The sequence below is a fragment of the Chrysemys picta genome, chromosome 17 (assembly GCF_011386835.1).
Source record: "Chrysemys picta bellii isolate R12L10 chromosome 17, ASM1138683v2, whole genome shotgun sequence".
In the NCBI taxonomy this organism is placed as follows: domain Eukaryota; kingdom Metazoa; phylum Chordata; order Testudines; family Emydidae; genus Chrysemys; species Chrysemys picta.
In genome coordinates, this window is record NC_088807.1 from 5,529,578 (window position 1) to 5,550,299 (window position 20,722).

Genomic DNA, 20,722 nt, shown 5'->3' on the forward strand with positions numbered 1-20,722 from the left:
GGGGAAGGAGGGGGCGGAGCCGGGGCGCAGCGGGGGGCGAGAGTCCCTCCAGGACGGCAAAATTGCTTGTTTGTCCAGTGTCCCGACCGCACATCGGTCGGGACGCGGGACAAACAAGCCAATATCGGGACAGTCCTGATAAAATCGGGACGTCTGGTCACCCTACACGCGGCTTGGAATTTATACTCCACGTAGAATCGTGCGCTCGCGTTGCTACATGGGCACGTCTGTCAAGTTCACCTTCCGCTTGCAGCAGAGGTGGGGGTGGGCCCTAGCTCACTCCACGGGCTGGGACTGGTCCCCTGAAGACCTTCTGCTCCCGAACAGCTGAGCTGGGCGTAGGGTAACCAGATGTCTCGATTTTATAGGGACAGTCCCGATATTTGGGTCTTTTTCTTATATAGGCTCCTGTTACCCCCCACCCCCGTCCTGATTTTTCACATTTGCTGTCTGGTCACCCTAGCTGGGAGAGGCCCAATGGGTCAGAGGAGCGGAGCTGTCCATCAGTCACCTCCCGGAGGTTTAGATCCCTGGAGCCAGGCTCTGGGGCTCAGGTCCGGGTCCTGGACTCTGTTCCCCATGCGCAGGACAGGAACGATGCGCTCGCAGCAGCTGCTGAGTGGATGCGGCAGCGTTCGGCACCAGCTGGAGTTTCCCAAGGGCTGACGGCTCCATGCCCGGGCCTATGGCATTGCTGTAGCCGGATGGGTAAACTGAGGCCGGGTCATTGTCCACCAGGTGGGGTGGAGCTGCTTTGTGGGAGCTCAGCAGGAGACCACCGGCTGAATTGACCAGTCGTTGGTGTGAACCTTCCCCCAAAGGAGGCTGCACCATGATGAACAACACCTCAAAATCCTTCCCTCTGCCCTCCAGCATCGCCTCTGCCCAGTGGCAGATTAACGGATGGGGCCCAGGGGCCCTGGCAAATTTGAGGGCCCCAGGAGTGCCGGAACCCGTGTAGAAGTGTGGATGGGGGCAACTGTGGCCCCGCCCCCTGCTCCTCCTCTTCCCCCCCAGGCCCTGCCACCAGGCCGAAAGCCGGAGCCGGCCATGGTATGAGCCACCCAGGAAGCCACACACCCACTGCCTGCCCTGGGGGTGGGGACATGGGCCGGGGGCTGCTCTTTGGACCCCCCGTCCAGTGCAGATGGAGGGTCCGGGGCTCCCCACAGCAGCCCAGGCTCCTTAGGTGTCTCTTTATAGGGGTGCCATTTAGGAAGTGCAGAGGAAGGCACCTGTTTCCTACCGCAGAGGAGTGCAAACAGGAAAGTGAGCTGCTCCTCCGTGCTCTGGCTGCGAGAGAAACCCTCAGCCCTTAACCGGGCTCTGAGTCAGAAGTTGTAGTTGGCTGCCTGTCCCGGAGGAGCTGGAGCAGCTGTTTCCCCCCAGCACCTCCACTCCAGGCTGTGGGAAATGTATATTCCCCGGCTGCTCCGTGCCAGGAGCGGGGAGCTGTCTGTCCGTCCCCACCCCTGTGCAGAGGTTCCCAAATCCCCCCTCCGTCCCGGCGACTTTGGGCTCATTAGCACCCCCTTGCCAGCAGCAGCGCTAGCCCCGGCACCAGAAGGGCACTCGAAGCACTTTATGCAGGTAAATAGCTCCTCGTGGCCAGGCTGGTGGGATGAGAGCCAGGAGAGAGCTGTTGAGTGCTGATCTCCTTAAGTCTCTCCCACAAAGCTGGTCTGTTTTATGTTCAGTGTCACAGCCTTATCCCTTTCACGTCCCTTACCCATTTCAGTACCTCCTGCTGGAAATCAGAGGAAGTTATTGGCCAGAGAGTAGCTAGCACCTCAGAGGTACAAACACCTTGGGATTGGAGGCTGTTCGTAACGCTGACATGTTCATAACCCTGCACAAAAAGTGACGGCTGTTCTTTCAAACGGAAAACAAAAACGTGTTCTTTCTGGAATTAGTCTATGGACCCCTGGGACTGTTTTTGGTTTCCTGTTACAGTTCCTGGAGGGTTCTTAATCCTCCCAGGTTGTTACAGCCTGGGAACAGGTCTGTTTACTGACTTCCTTAATATTTGAGCGTGCCCTTGAAATGACATTGCTTAGAGGGGAAATTTTCTTAAAAACCTTTAAGACGTATTGTGTCCTATTACATTTTCATTAAGGCACAGTTAAGAATCGTCACGGTAGATGCATACTCAGGATTGCTATATTACGTTCTACAGCTGAACATTTTCCAAGGGCTAAAACAGGCTTTGAGATCAGTCTTTTGTAAATGCAAGTTCAATTTTTTAAATTCATTTTTATGTTTTGAGTCTCCACATCTTTAGTACCTTGAACTGGAGGGTGGTTTCATTGGTGCTGGAGATACATCAAATGTATTGTGTAAGTGTTATGCCTACAGGCCTCAGTCATCAGCAGGCAGGATCAAACCGGGAGCTTAGTCCATGAGTCTCTACCACATGAGCTAAAAGCCAACTGGCTGTTAGTTAAGGAGGTACAGCAGACTCATTAATTGCTCTCTAAGTGGTCTCAGTGCCACTAGATGGAACACAGCACCACACCCAGAATGCCTGTCGCCGCCGAAATCCCGCCGAGAAGCAGCGTCATCCAGCGAGGGCTGGTGCTGAAAACCGGCGGCATTTTGGCGGCAACGCCTCTGGATGACGCTGCTTCTCGGCGGCATTTCGGCAGATGCTCGTCCGCCGGCCAGTACGCGGGCGCACTTAGACGCCCCGGCGGGCGCCATGGCATTGGGGACCCCTGCTCTACTGCATGAGCTAAAAGCCAACCGACTGTTAGCTAAGGCAGGGCTGGCGCACCCACGGGGAAAAATTGGTGGGTACAGCCAAGCTCCCCGCCCTGCCCCCACTCACCTCCTCCCCTGAGCATGCCGCGTTCCCGCTTCTCCTCTCAGCGCTTGCCGCCGCAAGACAGCTGTTTCGCGGCCTAACAAGCTGTTGGAGGAAGGGGGGAGGAGCGGGAACCTGCAGCACTCAGGGGAGGAGGCGAGGCCGGGGCTGGGATTTGGGGAAGGAGTCCAGTCAGGGCAGGGAGGGGGGGGGAGTTGGGGCGGGGACTTTGGGGAAGAGGTTGGAATGGGGGCAGGGGCGGGGCAGAGGTGGAGTCGGGGGGGGGCCGGGGGGGATCGAGCACCCACCGGCGCCAGGAGAAGTTGGCGCCTATGAGCTAAGGTTGTAGAGCAGACTCATTTAACTCTCTCTTTGAGTGGTCTCGGTGCCACTAGATGGGACACAACACCACACCCAGAAGGTGAGTGGGTTACACAAACAGAATATAATGTTTAAGGCTTTATTTCTAATTACTGAGTAACTTAATAGGAAAAGAAAACACATTGCCACTGGAAAAAGGGATAGCGTTTTTATATACTGAAAATAGACAATTCAAGTGTGATTGGAAACCCATGCTGGCCAATCTACTGTCATATTTTCTTTCCAATGATCACTTTAAAGGCTTTTTGTCTTTCCTTTTTTTAAACTACTGCCAAAACAAATTTGTTCTCTAATTTGTTCCATTATTCCGTGCTTTAGAACAGGGGTGGATAAACTTTTTGGCCTGAGGGCCACATCTGGTTATGGAAATTGTATGGCAGGCCATGAATGCTCATGAAATTAGGGTTTTGGGGTGTGGGAGGGGGTGAGGGTTCCGGCTGGGGGTGCGGGCTCTGGGGTGGGGCCAGAAATGAGGAGTTCAGGGTGCAGGAGGGGGTTCTGGGCTGGGGCAGGGGGTTGGGGTGTATGGGGGGGTGAGGGCTCTGGCTGGGGGTGCAGGCTCTGGGGTGGGACCTGGGATGAGGAGTTTTGGGGGGGAGGGTGCTCCAGGCTGGGATGAGGGGTTTAGAGGTTGGGAGGGAGATCAGGGCTGGGGCAGGGGATTGGGGCCAGGGAGAGGGTCAGGGGTGCAGGCTCCGGATGGCACTTACCTCAAGCAGCTTCCGGAAGCAGCGGCATATCCCCCCTCCCGCTCCTACGTGGAAATGCAGCCAGGTGGCTCTGCGCGCTGTCCTGTCCGCAGGCGCCACCCCTGCAGCTCCCATTGCCCGTGGTTCCTGGCCAATGGGAGCTGCGGGGGCGGAGCTTGGGGCAGGGGCAGTGTGCGGAGCCCCCTGGCTGCCCCATGTGTAGGAGCCAGAGGGGGGACATGCCACTGCTTCCAGGAGCGGTGCTGGAGCGCTGGAGTGGAGCAAGCCCTGGACCCCACTCCCCGGCTGGAGCGCCGGAGCGGGGAAATCCCCTGGAGCTCGAGGGCCGGATTAAAACATCTGGAGGGCTGGATGCAGCCCCCAGAACATAGTTTGCCTATCCCTGCTTTAGAAGAACGTTTGAGGGGAAACTCAACTACTTCCAACTTCATAACTGTTTAACGAGAAAAGAGATATACAAACTGAGTGCATATGTTTGCTTGCTTATAATTTTCCAGAAGGGAATAAAAAAGGTATGTCTGTGGGTGTTTGAGGGTGACTGATGGGACGCTGTAAGAACAGTGATGTCGTGCCAAAATCCTGCATGAATTTTATTTACAGGTTATTAGTTCTTGTATTAAAGCTCCAAAATTGACATAGGAAAGTAAATGCAAAGTCATGCACATTGGAAAACATAATCGCAACTGTACATACAAAATGATGGGGTTTAAATGAGCTGTTACCACTCAAGGAAGAGATCTTGGGGTCATCGTGGAGAGTTCTCTGAAAACGTCCACTCAGTGTGCAGCGGCAGTCAAAAAACCGAACAGACTGTTAAGAACCGTTAGGAAGGGGATAGAGAAGATAGTAAATATCATAATGCCTCTGTATAAATTCATGGTACGCCCACATCTTGATTAGTGTGTGCAGATCTGGTCGCCCCATCTCAAAAAAGATATATTGGAACTGGAAAAGGTACAGAGAAGAGCAAGAAAAATGGTTAGGGGTGCGGAACGGCTGCCGTATGAGAAGAGATGAATAAGACGGGGACTTTTCAGCTTAGAAGTGAAAAAGGAAGTGTTATTTACTCTTTCTCATAACACGAGGACTAGAGGTCACCCTGTAAGGTCTGCAGTAGGACAGCAGAAACCATGAGCTAAGAAGCAGAGAATCATGTCCTCACATTCCATCTAAATTGCAGCAAAACAATGTAATATTGGCCTTATAAGAATCATAGAACCATAGAAGGATTAGGGTTGGAAGAGACCTCAGGAGGTCATCTTGTCCAACCCATCTAGTCCAACCCCCTGCTCAAACCAGGACCAACCCCAAGTAAATCATCCCAGCCAGGGCTTTGTCAAGCTGGGCCTTAAAAACCTCTAAGGATGGAGATTCCACCACCTCCCTAGGGAACCCATTCCAGTGCTTCACCACCCTCCTAGTGAAATAGTGTTTCCTGATATCCAACCTAGACCTCCCCCACTGCAACTTGAGACCATTGCTCCTTGTTCTGTTATCTGCCACCACTGAGAACAGCTGAGCTCCATCCTCTTTGGAACCCCCCTTCGGGTAGTTGAAGGCTGCTATCAAATCCCCCCTCACTCTTCTCTTCTGTAGACTAAACAAGCCCAGTTCTCTCAGCCTCTCCTCGTAAGTCCAGCCCCCGATCATCTGATCAAGAAGGCGATCCTTCCCAATAGTACTCACCGTCATCAGATAAGGAAACAGATCTTAAGATGTTTAGAGAAAACTTTGACAGCATTCTGTCTGGCAAGAAACCACTGATCAATGGCTGTGGGTATGAAATCTCTACTTCATTATTGTTTTGTTGTGTATCTGTTTGGTTTCTGTCTGGTTCTTTGATTGTTTCTGTCTGGTGCATAACTAATTTTGCAAGATTTAAATCAACTGAGGTGGTGGGGTCTGACTGGTTAAAGAATTGTTTTGTAATGGGCTGTGATGGGTGAAAAATACTGATTTGTAGCACATTAGTGTCAAATGATTGGTTACGGTTTAGCTAAGCAGGAGGCAAGTTTTACATGTATAAACTGGGGTCCAAAGAGAAGTTATTTGAAACCTAAATCCAGGGCACAGCCAAGATCAGAGCTGCCAGACCTCAACATCCTACTGATCATACCATGCAGAAGCTGGAGCCCCGGAAGATCTAATCTTGACTGGCCACTAAAAAAAGTTGGCTCCCTTGGTTCCAGTGCCCCTGGGGTGTGGGGGGACCCAAATTTTCTTTGTGCCCAAGGCCCCAGTAAATCTTAATTTGCCTCTGCCTTGCTTGGAGTCAGCTTTGCCCAGCTGCCCTTCATCCCGGAGCTGATCTTGGCCAAGTTGTCTTGGTGGCAGCGGTGTGATCATAGGTGCTAAGAGAACGGTGCATTGGCTGCATGTTGCTGGCCCTTCCACCGGTGTCGTCTGACCGGTTCCCCAAGTGATGGCATGTAGATGCTGAATAGGACTTGGGTCTCCACAAGCAAGGGGTCTAGATGTGGCTTCCTGTCGCTGCTCGTTGGCTGCGTCCCTTCAGGAAGGAGTCAAGCCACGTTAGCACATTCCGCTGGAGCCCTGCCCCCTCTCCCAGGTGAAATAGCAGGATCCCGTGGTCAAATGCTGTGGAGAGGTCCAGGAGAATGAGGATGGAAGCCTGCCCTCTGTCTATTGACCGCAGAAAATCAGTCCCCAGTGCCGCTCTGGGTGTGTCAGTTCCATGCCCTGGCCTGAATCCAGATTGAGCTGAGTCCAGCCTACTGGCTTTAGGTACATGATTTAATGGCTGGGGGGTAGCGGCCAGCCCCAGAGTGTCAGGACTAGTTTCTGAGCTGAGTCAGGAAACGGATACTAAGGCCAGAGTCGAAGGCAGGGGTCAGGGGTGAGACAGGCCAGAAAGCGAGATCTGTAGCAAGCTGGAGTCTGCGTTGTTGCTCAGACGGTCCCCTGGGGCAACCTCCCGGATCTCACCCTCCAATAACAGTCGGATGGTGCCTGGCTGGCTCCCCAGTGGTGACGTGGAGGTGTTAGTCACCCAGCCCCCACTGCCGCCCCTGGTTCTAGACCCCTGGTTCTAGACCCCTGGTTCCTCATAGAGGAGTTTGAAGTAAGCTGGATGGGGGGGGGGGGGGGCTGACACTGAATCGGGGGTTAGCTAGGTCTGATGGCTCCCGGGGGCTTTCTTCAATGTCAGATCATTGTGGGTGGGAAGGTGTGAATTCCCATGCCTGACAAGCCCAACACCTCTGGGGGCATGGCGGGGGCTAAAAAGGGGGCAGGACTGGCCCCCTGAGAACCTGCCCCCATGCATGGGGTCTCCCTTGGCATACAACGGCATTTGGTGGGACAGCCCCTGGACTTTTGCACAAGGAAAGCTACTGAGAATTGTAGAGTTTAAGGCCAGGAGGGGCCATGAGGCTGTCCAGGCAAGGGTCTCCCAGCAAGGCATCGGGGATGGGTTTGGAGACACCAAGAGATGGGGAACCCAGCACTTCCCTGGGCGGTTTGTTCTAATGGCTAATCACCCGCACTGGTAAAAATCCAGGCCTTGTTTCCGACTGGAAAATGTTGGGTGTCAGCTTCCAGTTCTCGTTTGGCCTGTCTCTACTACGCTAAAGAGCCCTGGGATTTCCTCCCCACGTAGGTACTTAGACACAAGAACCCCCATCTTCTTTGTGATCAGTGACACGGATCTCCCTGTCAGGCAATTTCTCCAGCCTTGAACCACTTTTGTGACTTTTCATAGAATCATAGAATCTCAGGGTTGGAAGGGACCTCAGGAGGTCATCTAGTCCAACCCGCTGCTCAAAGCAGGACCAAACCCCAGACAGATTTTTGCCCCAGATCCCTAAATGGCCCCCTCAAGGATTGAACTCACAAGGCTGGGTTTAGCAGGCCAATGCTCAAACCACTGAACTATCCCTCCCCCTTTTGGTCAGCCACACCCACGACAAATCTTCCACATCCTTTTTAAAACCCGGCATCGGCACCGGGCTCGGCAAGCGGGAAAACCATCTCCCTGCACCTGCTTTCTACTCCCCGGAGAAACACCCAAGGATTGCATTCGCCCTTTCTCTCCCTGCATCGCACTGGGAGCTCGTCTTCCGTTGTTTCTCCACTGTGAGCCTGTAGAGGAGCCGGCCGGGGCTCAACCCTCTCCGGGGCGGTGTGGAGACACACCGGCTCACTGCACACTGCTGGGGTTTGGGGAATTAGTCCGGCCGCGGGAGTCTTTCCTGGCAGTCCTGGAGGAGGCAGAAATAAGTACAGTTATGCCAGGGCTCTAGGTCAGGGCAGGACACAATGACTCAGGCCCTCAGGCAGGGGCTGAGCAATATTGCTATAGCAGTAGCAACCTAAACAGGAATAAGCCCCCGCCCGAGGTCAGGGCGGGGCAATAAGAAGTCAGGAGCTCAGGCCCTCAGTCAGGGCTGAGCAATAACAGTAGACCCAAGCCTCTAAAAGGCCTGGGAGAGGGGGAGACGGCCACCCACGCGTCGGGTGGCAGGGGGGGACGCAGGCCCACCCACTCCACTGCTCCCAGCCCGGGGCCCTAGCAGCGGCAGAACACTTAGTCAGTGGGGATCCTAGCCACACTGACGTGGGCTCTGGCCGTGCTGCAGCCAGACTAGGGTCGGCTGCCCCCCGGGCTACTTCCAGTCTCCCCCTCGTGTGGTACCTGAGTCACAGGGGTGTCCTCCGGGGGGGGGTCCAGCACCGTGGGTTCCTCGGGGTAGTGGTCGAGCGGCAGGTCCAGCAACTCCTCCGGGTCGCGGGCGCAGGACAAGTCGGGCCAGTCCTGGTGGCTACCTTGGGCCGTGGGGGTTTCCCAGTCGTGGGCCAGGCTGGAGGCGGCTGGCCTCCTCGGGGCTGGCCCTCTGAGGGGCAGGCTTGACCCTCTCCAGGGCGGCGGGAAGCCACACCGCCTCACTACAGAGCCCTAAAACCCTTCCCGAGTCCCTGCTTCCCAGGGTACAGCCCTCCATTCTGTAGGCATGGACGGCATTCTTTGCTCTTAGGCACATGACCTTGCATTTGGCCCTACTAAAATGCCTTTGGTTTGAAGGGGCCCGGCTGAGCAAGCGATCCGGATCACTCTGTATGTCTGCCCCTGTCCTCATCAGTATTCATCACTCTGCCAGGCTTTGTGCCAGCTGCCAATTTTATATTTATTGCCAGATCGGTGATAAAAATATTGAGACGCGTGAGGCCTAGAAACAACCCATGAGGAGTGTGACGGGTTGGACCCTTGGAAAGCCACCTGAAGTGCGGAGATATCACTGAGTCTACCTGTGCTGCCAGCCTGGGCCCCCTTTAACCTGTCTTGCTGAGCCAGGCCCTGAAAACCTCCCCTAACACACACAGGCAGGGCCACACCCAGCTACAGATCAGCTCTGGGAAGACTCAGCTTAAGGGACTTGCTCCAGCCCTCGGATGTCCACCTCCTTTGGAGTGCAGACCCAAAGGTATAGTATGAAATTCGCCCCCTCCCTCAGCGTGGAGCGTGCACGCTTCTTACCCTCCCCCGTTAGACATGACAGAAACGGGGTGGACACCCGCTCCTGCCCTGAAGGGCTTGAAATCACCCCTGAAAGAGGGCGGCAGTGGTGAAAGGTGGGCTGGTTGGGGAAGCGGCCGCAGCTGGGCCACACCCCATCAGGCCACAGCTGGCCTGTATAAAAAGGCTGGGAGCCAGGCACTCAGCAGCCTCTCTCTGTGTTCAGAGAGAGAAGGGCCTGGCTGCAGGGAGCGTAACCAGGTATCTGGAGTGGAGCAGAGTTGGGGAAAGGCTAAGGGAGCTCCGGCCTAGGAAAGCTCCAGGCTGCAGGTCTAGGGTAAGGCCAAAGGGGCACTTGGATTGCAGGGGGCAGCCCACGGGTAGGCAGAGGCAGCAAGGCCAAACCCCTTTGCCTGTGATGAATGGCTGATACTGCAGTCTGCCCCAGTGAACGGGGGCTAGATGGAGACTGGGCAGTAGCCAAGACTGAGGCAAAGTGGGGATAGTGGCTGGAGGTTCCCCTGGGAGGGGGAGACCCAGAGCTGTGAGGGTAGGGTTACCATTCGTCCGGATTTACCCGGACATGTCCTCCTTTTGTGTGCTAAAAATAGCGTCCGGGGGGAATTTGTAAAGCACTCACAATGTCCGGGATTTCCCCCTCCCCCGGCAGAGCAGAGCGAGCGGCTGGGAGGGCTGCAGGAAAGTCCCGGGCTGGACTCCGGAGCAGCTTCCTCCTCCCACCCCCCCCCCCCTGCATTCTGAGCCGGCCGGCAGCTCCTCCTCCTGCAGCCCGCTCCGGCAGCCCTGTGCAGGGCCAGGGACCGGGTTTTGTTGTGCAGGGGAGCTCAGCCATGTGTCCGCCTGGCACAGAGCCCAACACCCTGTTCTGAGCAGCAGGGTAAGGGGGGGCAGGAGAAGGGACAGGGAGGTTCTGGAGGGGGCAGTCAAGAAACGGGGGGGGCTTTTGGAGGGGAGTGGAGAAAGTTTTGGGCAGTCAGGGTACAGGTAGGGGGTAGGGTCCTGGGGGGCAGTTGGGGGGGGGGTCTTAGGAGGGGGCAGTCAGGGGACAAGGAGCGGGGGGTAGGGGGCTGGGAGTTCTGGGGGGGAGCTGTCAGGGGGCAGGAGTGGGGAGAGGGATCGGAGCAGTCAGGGGACAGGGAGCAGAGGGGTTTAGATGGGTTGGGAGTTCTGGGGGGGAGCTGTCAGGGGGCAGGAGTGGGGAGAGGGATCGGAGCAGTCAGGGGACAGGGAGCAGAGGGGTTTAGATGGGTTGCGAGTTCTGGGGGAGGCTGTCAGGGGGCAGGAGTGTGGAGAGGGATCAGAGCAGTCAGGGGACAGGGAGCAGAGGGGTTTAGATGGGTTGGGAGTTCTGGGGGGGGCTTTCAGGGGGTGGGGAGTGGTTGGATGGGGCGTGGGAGTCCCAGGGGTCTGTCTGGGGGTGGGGGTGTGGATAAGGGTTGGGGCAGTCAGGGGACAAGAGGCAAGGAGGCTTAGATAGGGAGTGGAGTCCCGGGGGGCAGTTAGGGGCAGGGGTCCCAGGAGGGGGCAGTCAGGGGACAAGGAACGGGGGGAGGGTTGGGGGTTCTGGGGGGGCGGGAAGTGGGAGGGGCAGGGGTGGGGCTAGGGCGGGGCTCCTCCCGTCCTCTTTTTTGCTTGTTGAAATATGGTAACCCTATGTGAGGGGTTATTGCCAAAGAGCAACACCCCAGACAACAGGGGTCTGGGAGGGACATGGGGGGCCAAGTGGTAGCGGGACACTGGCCTGCAGAGGGTGCTCCAATGGCTGGAGAGCTAATTCCTGGAGATGACCAGCAGGAGGCACCGCAGGGGTGAGCCCCGCACTGTCAGACTGGGTTTAATAATAAACAAAAAAAATGTATTCACTATAAAAGGCAGATTTTAAGTGGTCAAAGGGGTAACAAACAGAATAAAGCAGATTACTAAACAAATGAAATCAAACACGCAAACTAAGCTGGTTTCACTCAAGAAGTTGCTTACAAATTTTATTTCTCACCCTAGATATTGCTGTAGGCAGTTTGCCAAGCTTCTGTGGTTCAGAGTTCCAGTTATATTCCTTTTCAGACTGGCCCCGTCTCAGTCTGGACTCCCCCCTGGCTTTCCCTTTTGCAGTCTTTCTTCTTGGGCAAATAGGCCAGGGAGAGGAGGAATCCAGTTTGCCTTCCTCCCCACCCTTAAATAGGATTTACATAAGGCGGGAATCCTTTGTTTCCCAAACTTGACGGCCCCCACCCCTTCCCTTACAGTGGAAAGTTACAAGAAGTCCCTGCTAATGTTTTAGTATCGGGTGACAAGACCACCTGCCCCTGTAGTATCAGAGTCCATGAGGCAGTGGTAGTGTGGAGAGTCTGCAGGAAGGCCAAGCTTGTCACAGTCCATTGTCCTCGCTGATGGGCCATCCGCCCTGCCTGGCTTTTCCATTGCTGTACCTGAAGTGTGAGCAGTGGGCGTCACCCGAAGTAGTGTAGTTGAAATACAGATACAGTCAGTATTCCTCACTTCAGATACAGAAATGATACAGGCATACAAACTGGATCATCGCATTCGGTAAATCATAACCTTTCCAAGGAGATCTCACATGAGCCATCTGGCATAAAGTACATCTCAGTTAGGTCCTATTCATATCATAAGCATATTGTCATAAAAAATATGGAATGATATGGCAGTCAGGCCTAGGAACAACCCATGAGGAGCCCCCTGGAAACACCCCCATTCAGTGACAGATTCCCCACTGACATCTGTCAGCTAGTCCGTTCTTGATTTATTTAACGTGCACTTTACTGAGGTTTCAGAGTAGCAGCCGTGTTAGTCTGTATCCGCAAAAAGAAGAACAGGAGGACTTGTGGCACCTTAGAGACTAACAAATTTATTAGAGCATAAGCTTTCGTGGACTACAGCCCAAGACTACAGATATGCATCCGAAGAAGTGGGCTGTAGTCCACGAAAGCTTATGCTCTAATAAATTTGTTAGTCTCTAAGGTGCCACAAGTCCTCCTGTTCTTCTTTTTACTGATGTTGTATGGGTCTGCTTTTTTAATCAGAATGTCATGCAGTTACCAAGTCAAACGCCTTACAAAAGTCTAAGTCTATTACCCCCACACAGTTAACTTTATCAAGTAATTTGTAATCTCCTCAAAGAATTAAATCAGGGTTGTTTGACAAGACCTTTTTGCCCTGTGTGACGAAGTGGGGGATTTTCTTGTTTTCGGTGGGGTTTCAATGGTTTGCACGCGGAGGGGATTTCCCTGGGTGTTACTGGTTTAACGAGGGGAGGGGAGAGGGAGTTTGTTGTTACAGAGGACCGGAGAGGGAACGTGGGACCCCAGCCAGTGGCCTGGAGGATGGACACCCCAGCGACTGGACCCAGAGACCCAGCTCAGGAATCTCAGACGGTTCTGTCCAGTGGGAGGACAATGGCCTGCAGAGTGAGGAGCCAGTGACCTAACCAGCCAGTTTCAGCCAGAGGACAGAAGAGGGGAGAGGAGGCCCCAGTTTACAACCCTGTTTACCTGGAGAGAAGACAAAGGACAAAGGCGGGGCTTGGGGCCGGGGAGCTCAGATGCCCAGCTGGGAAGCAGGGGGGCTCGGGCCTGGAGAGGGGGAGCAGGCAGAGCCCACCTGGATGCAGAGAGACTGGGATGTGCTGGGCTGAAGGAGGCCAGGCCTGAGGCCCTGAGAGTTTCCTATGCTGTGTTCAACTCTCAATAAATCCTCCTGTTTTATGCTGGCTGAGAGTCACTCCGGTCTAAAGAACAGGGTTGCATCAACCCCTTTGGGGGGGTGGAGGCCCCGGGGGTCCAGAGCGAGTGGACTCCCTGAGGGGGCCCACGGCAGAGACAGACGTGCTAAGGCTCAGAGAGGTGCGGCTCCAAGAGGTGGAGGGGCCTGACCCCGAGATAGAGTGGACCCCTGAGAAGGGCTGTCGCACTGAAAGGGGCACCCCCCACGGACCGCACGGGGCCAAGAGTGGGCACGATCTGTGAGTCCGTGACACCATGCGACCATGTTGAGTGGCATTAATTATATTCCTGTCCTTTAATTCTTTATTGATTGAATCCCGTATCAGCTTTTCCACTTCTTTGTCCAACATCGATTTCAGGTTAACTGGTCGATCTTTATCCCAGGTCATTTTGCTTGTCCTTTCTGAATAATGGCACATCACCAGCAGTCTTCCAGTCTTCTCAAATTTCCCCAGTATTTCAAGATTTATTCAAAATTAATATCAGCAGGCCAGAGATCTCCTCGGCCAACTCTTTTAGAACTCTTGGGTTAAAATTGGGTGAAACTGATTAAGCTTCATCTTCAAATTAGTTAGGGTATCCCCCCACTGATAGCTAGAAACCTTCTTATTTCCAGCACCAGCTGATCCCTGGCCAGTTATCCCCATTTGTTCTTGTGCCACCATTGTCCTTTAGTGTCAATTTCTTCTCCCTCCCTGGTGTTGCAGTGTTGTTAATGCTGCCATGCCCACGTAGTGATGAACCTGTCCCAGTGCTACAATTTCTTTTGTTCCTTAGGGTAGGTCTATACTTACCTCCGGGTCCGGCGGTAAGCAATCGATCTTCTGGGATTGATTTATCGTGTCTTGTCTAGACGCGATAAATTGATCCCAGATCGATCCCAGAAGTGCTCGCCGTTGACGCCGGTACTCCTGCTCGGTGAGAGGAGTACGTGGCATCGACGGGGGAGCCTGCCTGCCGCGTGTGGACCCGCGGTAAGTTCGAACTAAGGTACTTCGACTTCAGCTACGTTATTCACGTAGCTGAAGTTGCGTATCTTAGTTCGAAGTGGGGGGTTAGTGTGGACCAGGCCTTAGACAGTTCAAAAGGGGGTAAGTGCAGCCGGGTGGGAGAGGGGTTTTCACAGGGTGCCTGGGGGGAAAGGAGAGGTACGTGAAGAGAGTGGGTCAGGATGGTTAAATTGGGAGCAGCCGGGTGGTTAAAGCGGGAGCAGGAATTACTGTGTGGGTGTAAATTCTAAACAGGAATGAGAACAGAAAGCAAACAGAACCCTTGCAATTTTATTATCATGACATCAGCCAGCAGAACATGCCAGCCTGTGTGGGAAACAGGATAGGACCAAAATATAAAATTGTTAGCACTGCTCCCGGGCTTAAAAATTACCATAAAAACTTACACCAGTGCACAGATTTCCCTAGACCCCCCCTGGGGTGGGGGGTGTCTCCCCACCTGAATTTCCCCAACACCCCCATCCCCGCCGTTACATGAAGTGTTGCCAATTTAGTGGTTGGTTGGAAATTTGAATTGAAATTGAAACATTCATACATACTTTAAAAGCATACCCAGTCTATGAGAAAAGACTTGTACCTGAGAAAGCAGAATGGGTTTGAAAAGTATGAAGAAAAACTGACTTCCTCATACAGTTGTTGTTTATGACAATGTCGGCACATTCGTCTCGGCTCTATGGGCCTACCTAATCATTTCAAATGATGATTTGTAAGCAAGGTGTGAATGCGCTCTCCCCTGACAGCTAGTGATGAGCCAGGGGAGAGGGGAAGGCTTCAGGACCAGACTGTTGGGTTACAAATCACGGAAGTATTAAATGTGCGGGTCATGAACTGTTCTTCTCCTTATTGGGTGAGTAAAGGGCAGCAGAACTGTACTTAGCCTGCCTGAATGAGGGGGTCTCCCTCAGTGCTTAATTTGTGCTAGGGCTTGTCAGGGCCGAGCTCCAGAACCTCTAGGCTGGGCAGTTCAGAGCCCTGGGACCTCTGGGCTGGACACATCAGCTATGAAAGTAACCAACTTGCTTGAGCCCCGGCACCTCTTTCGTTACAAATTAAGCACTGGTCACCCTCAGCTGAACTGAGACAGCCCAGCCTGCACTAGCAGTGGGTTCCCCCACTGAGAGCTGAAATCTCTGAGAGCCGGTGGAACCTCGAGAGACCGACTCGCAGAGGTCACAGTGACAGGTGGCAGCAGAAGGTGACAGTTCAGGGCCATTGGGGACGGAGTGGTGGAGTGAATGGTAGCACAACAAACAACAGCGGCCAGAGCAGTGGACTATGTTTTAGTGACTTTGCTCCAGAATGCTAGATTTGTGACTGGGAAACTTATATAAATACATTTCCTAGTAGGCCAAGATTTTTAAATGACCATAGCAAAAAAATTTCATTATTTGCCAAGGTCATTCTCTCACATGACCTCTTGAGATAGAGGCTATTATCTTTGGGAGTTTCTGTACTAAACTTTATTATTCTTATAATTTTTATGTAAGAATGGCTGTGATAGGTTGAATCACAGAAACCCCCTTGGCAACTGCCAACTGATGTGGGAAGACTACTTCTGCTCCTGCTTTCCTGCCCTGGTAGCTTAGGATGTCAGTGCCCTGCCTGGTTTGAGCCAGACCCTCTAGCCTGATCCATGTCTGAACCACATCCCTTAACAGCTGCAGGCTTAACTGAAAACAGCTTACAGAAGTGTTCCTGTCTTTAACACTCAGATGCCCAACTCCCAATGGGGTCTAAACCCCCAAATAAATCCGTTTTACCCTGTATAAAGCTTATACAGGGTAAACTCATAAAGTGTTCGCCCTCTATAACACTGATAGAGATATGCACAGCTGTTTGCTCCCCACATCCCCAGGTATTAATACAGACTCTGGGTTAATTAATAAGTAAAAAGTGATTTTATTAAATACAGAAAGTAGGATTTAAGTGGTTCCAAGTAGTAACAGACAGAACAAAGTGAAATAAGATAAAACATGCAAATCTAAGCCTAATACAATAATACAACTGAGTACAGATAAAATCTCACCCTGAGAGATGTTTCAATAAGTCTCTTTCACAGACTAGACGCCTTCCTAGTCTGGGCACAATCCGTTCTCCTGGTACAGCCCTTGTTCCAGCTCAGGTGGTAGCTAGGGGATTCTTCATGATGGCTCCTCTTCTTTGTTCTGTTCCACCCATTTATATATCTTTTGCATAAGGCGGGAATCCTTTGTCCCTCTCTGGTTTCCCACCCCCTCCTTCTCAGTGGAAAAGCACCAAGTTAAAGATGGATTCCAGTTCAGACTTCATTACCCACTTGCCAGCACACACATATCCAGGGAGACTTACAAGTAAACAGAGCCATCTGCAGACAATTGCCCTGGTTAATGGGAGTCATCAAGATTCCAAACCACCATTAATGGCCCACACTTTGCATAATTACAATAGGCCCACAGAGTTATATTTCATATTTCTAGTTTCAGATACAAGAGTGATACATTTATACAAATAGGATGATCACACTCAGTAGATGATAAGCTTTGTACTGATACCTTACAAGAGACCTTTTGCATGAAGCATATTCCAGTTACATTATATTCAAACTCATTAGCATATTTTCATAAAATCATATAGAGTGCAACGTCACAAAGGCATTATTGGGTCAGACCAATGGTCCATCTCTCCCAGTATCCTGTCTTCCGACAGTGACTATTCCAGGTGCTTCAGCGGGAATGAACAGAACAGGGAATGATCGAGTGATCTATCCCCTGTCATCCACTCCCTGCTTCTGGCGAACAGAGGCTAGGGACACTCAGAGCAGGGTGTTGCATCCCTGCCCATCCTGGCTAATAGCCATTGATGGACCTAATCTCCATGAATTTACCTAGTTCTGTTTTGACCCCTGTTCTAATTTTGGCCTTCACAACATCCCTGGCAAAAACTTCCAAGAGGGACTGTGTGTTGTGTGAAGAAATACTTCCTTTGTTTGTTTTAAACTTGCTGCCTATTAATTTCATTGCGTGACCCCTGGTTCTTGTGTTAAGTGAAGGAGATAAATAACACTTCCTTATTCATTTTCTCCACCCCAATCAAGATGTTGTAAGCCTCTGTCATATCCCCTCTTAGTCACCTCTTTTCCAAGCTGAAAAGTCCCAATCTTTTTAATCTCTCCTCCTATGGAATCTGTTGCATACCCCTAATCATTTTTGTTGCCCTTCTCTGTACCTTTTCCAATTTCAATATTTTTTTTTTGAGATGGGGTGACCAGAACTGCACGCGGTGTTCAAGATGTGGGCATGTGGAAGACATAGTGGAGTACAAGCTTTGCTCTGAGAAAAGTGTAACCCTAATCTCTCCTATACACACTGCAGAAGCCATGTACTCCAGCAAGAGCTAGTACAAGCTGCAGAATCTTCAAAAGACATTAAAAAGCCACAAATGTAATGGCTTTTTATCCCCTTTTTTTATTCAGCAAGAATGCAAAAGGACTGAACGTCTTGGAAACAAATAGAAGATTTGCTGGTATTGAAGTTCAGATTAGTCCAACCTGGGAAAACCTGCTGGCTTTCTCATGAGTGATCCTTGGCTGTTGTCTTAAAATTACTGCAACCGTTATTACCGGCTTTGGAAAGTATCCACCAAGATAGGACAGATCTAAGTAGTGAGGCTGGTGAACTACTTTTGTTACTAAGTTCAGAGAAGACTATCGCCGTTCTCTCTCTTGTAAGTCTACTGTTGAAACCACTTGGGTCATTGTGACAGGTTGGATCACAGAGATCCCCTTGGGACTGTCACCTGATGTGCTGAGACTACCTCCGAGCCGGTTTTTTCTGCCAGTTTGGGCCTCCAGAACCCTGTCTTGTTGAGCCAGATACACTAATCTACTGCAACACAGACCCAGGGTCTGAACCACGGGCCCCAAAGCTGCAGATTTAACTGAAAACGGCTAGCAAGTGCTCCTGTCTCTAGCACCCAGACACCCAACTCCCAGTGGGCTCCAAACCCCAAATAAATCTGTTTTACTCTGTATAGAGCTTATACAGGGTAAACTCTTAAATTGTCCACCCTCTATAACACTGATAGAGAGATATGCAAAGCTGTTTCCTCCCCCAGATATTAATCACTTTCTCTGGGGCAATTAATAAGCAAAAGTGATTTTATTAAGTATAAAAAGTTGGATTTAAGTGGTTCCAAGTAATAACTGACCGAACAAAGTAAATTACCAAGCAAAATAAAGCAAAATGCGCAAGTCTAAGAAACTGATTTTAGATAAAATCTCGCTGTAGAAGAGTTTGCCGGGGCTCGACCCTCTCCAGGGCGGCGGGGAGCCACACCGGCTCACTACACACCGGTGAGCTGGGGACACTTGTCCAGCCATGGGTCTCCCTCGGCAGCTCTTGCTGTAGCTAGAAGAACACGGTAAGCCTGGCCCTGCTCAGAGCGGGCGATAAGCCTGTCAGGAGCTCAGGCCCTCAGTCAGGGCTGAGCAACAATAGTAGGCCCAAAGCCTCAAAAGGCCTGGGAGAGGGGGAAACTGCCACCCACACGTTGGGTGGCAGGAGGGACGCAGGCCCACCCACTCCACTGCGTCCCAACCCAGGGCCCTAGCAGCGGCAGACGGCCCGCTGCTGTCAGTGGGGATCCTGGCCGCAACACACTGACATCGGCTCTGGCAGTGCTGCAGCCAGACTGGGGTCGGCTAACCCCGGGCTACTTCCACACTCCCCCTCGGGGGCCTAGTTGGGTCCTGGTGTCGGCCTCTGGGGGATCCAGGACCATGGGTTCGTCAGGGCAGGGATTGATCGGCTGGTCTGGCGGCTCCTCCAGACAGCAGGCGCAGGGCAGGCCCGGCTAGTCCTGGCGGCTGCCGTGGGCCGTGGGGTCTTCCCAGTCACTTCTGGTCCCTCCGGCGGCTGGGGCCTGACTGAGCTGTGAGGGCGAGCTTTTATACTTCCGGGTCGCCGCCTGATCCTCTGAGGGGCGGGCTCAGAGCTCCCTAGCTCCGCCCACTCCAGCCTCTGGATGGGCTCGTCCCCCTCCAGGGCGGCGGGGAGCCACACCGCCTCGCTACACTCACCCCCGGAGTTGTTCCAATAAGCTTCTTTCACAGACTAGACCAGGGGTAGGCAACCTCTGGCACGTGTGCCGAAGGCGGCACGTGAGGTAATTTTCAGTGGCACTCACATTGCCTGGGTCCTGGCCACTGGTCCTGGGGGTTCTGCATTTTAATTTAATTTTAAATGAAGCTTCTTAAACATTTTAAAAACCTTATTTACTTTACATACAACAATAGTTTAGTTATATATTATAGACTTGTAGAAAGAGACCTTCTAAAAACATTAAAATGTATTACTGGCACGCGAAACCTTAAATTAGAATGAATAAATGAAGACTCGGCACACCACTTCTGAAAGGTTGCTGATCCCTGGACTAGTCTCGTTTCTAGTCTGGGCCCAATCCTTTCCCCGGTACAGTCCTTGTTCCATCTCAGGTGGTAGCTAGGGGATTTCTCATGACTGCAGCCTCCTTTGTTCTGGTCCACCCCCTTATATAGCTTTGGCACAAGGTGGGAATCTTTTGTCTCTCTGGGTCCCCACCCCTCTGTTACCAGAAATTGGGCCAGCTAGTAAGCTTAGGGAGGACTAATGACCCACCAGAGTTTGGCAGAAAGCAGCACGTTTATTATATTGATAGCTAAACTCAAAAGAAGGGCGGGGGGGGGGGTGTCACACTCACATTCGCATACTCACGCTCCCAGGACAGGCACAGCAACGGAGATGTCAGGATCCTTCAAGGTAAGTGCCCCACAGTGCAGCAATGGATGGTGCGATGAAGGTAAGTCTTCCCAAGGCACGATGGAATGCAACGCGGCGAGCCACTGGCCTGGGCGAAGGGCCTTCACGGGAGGTACAAGCTTGTGAGTGCACTCCTGAGCATGTGACCCCTTCCCCTTAAGGACCTGCTCCTCATGGCCTGCGACTAGAGATGACTTGGCCGCATCTGGTTGGTCACACTCCATGCAGTGTCCACGCATTGGGTGTGTGAGCGCTGCCTAATCAGAGTGCCAGACAATTTGTCTATCTGGGAGCTCTTCTGATCTTCCAACTGATCAAACAGCCCATTCATCCCACAAGCATTCCAGGAGGGAGCGGGAGGGGGAAAGCCACTTCACAGTTATTCAAAGAGGGAGAGGAGACAAAAGGAGGGGGAAAGTGTAACAGACCTTTTGAGCATACAGGTTATACATAGCATAGTCATACAGAGCATACAGATCACTGCTGCTCCTACAACACCCTCCTTCTAAATGGAAAAGCCCCAGGTTTCAGATAGATTCCCGTACCAGGTGACATGGTCACATGTCCTGTGAGACCCCAAACCTTCATTCTCCCTGGCCTGATTTACAGGAGGGCTTGCAAGTAAACAGAGCCCGCCGACCCCAGCCCTGGGCCGCACCTGCCGACTCCAGCCCCTCTCCCTTTAATTGGTTAATCAATTAAATGACAATTTTAATCATTTAAATGGTTAAGTTTATAAACGGATATTTACATCCCTAATCAAGATGCTTCAGTACAGATTTTATCCTTTATCTCCTCAAAGCCTTTATTAAA

General features: G+C 52.4%; 1 long non-coding RNA gene across 1 annotated transcript; it reads left to right on the top strand.

Moving 5' to 3' along the window:
- Positions 1 to 1,623: 1,623 nt before the first annotated feature.
- LOC122173062 (uncharacterized) lies at positions 1,624 to 10,386 on the top strand. The gene is made up of 3 exons (XR_006173592.2): positions 1,624 to 2,001; positions 5,491 to 5,671; positions 9,049 to 10,386. It is a non-coding gene; the product is annotated as an uncharacterized LOC122173062 (long non-coding RNA).
- Positions 10,387 to 20,722: the final 10,336 nt, after the last annotated feature.